Genomic DNA, 356 nt, shown 5'->3' with positions numbered 1-356 from the left:
ACACACACACACACACACACACACACACACACACACACACACACACACACACACACACACACACACACACACACACACACACACATATGTAACATTACTTTTATTTTTATTTATTTCGACGTCTATATGCAGCCTATTTTATTTAATAAAACAATACAGGCGCGCGCTATTTAATAATAAAAAACAATTAAAAATATATATGGGGTATTTATTATAAATACATGTATTTTTTATGTATTTGTATGTATTTGTATGTACTATTAATATATACTATATTATATTATATGTATTTATTAGTAAATATAAGTTTAGAACAGAGCTTATAATTTATAGCTGGTGTCACATTTTACACATTG

Source organism: Odontomachus brunneus, unplaced genomic scaffold (assembly GCF_010583005.1).
Source record: "Odontomachus brunneus isolate Ranch 3 - 2012 unplaced genomic scaffold, Obru_v1 Obru_scaffold_109, whole genome shotgun sequence".
NCBI classification, from domain to species: domain Eukaryota; kingdom Metazoa; phylum Arthropoda; class Insecta; order Hymenoptera; family Formicidae; genus Odontomachus; species Odontomachus brunneus.
This window is presented reverse-complemented; position numbering follows the sequence as displayed.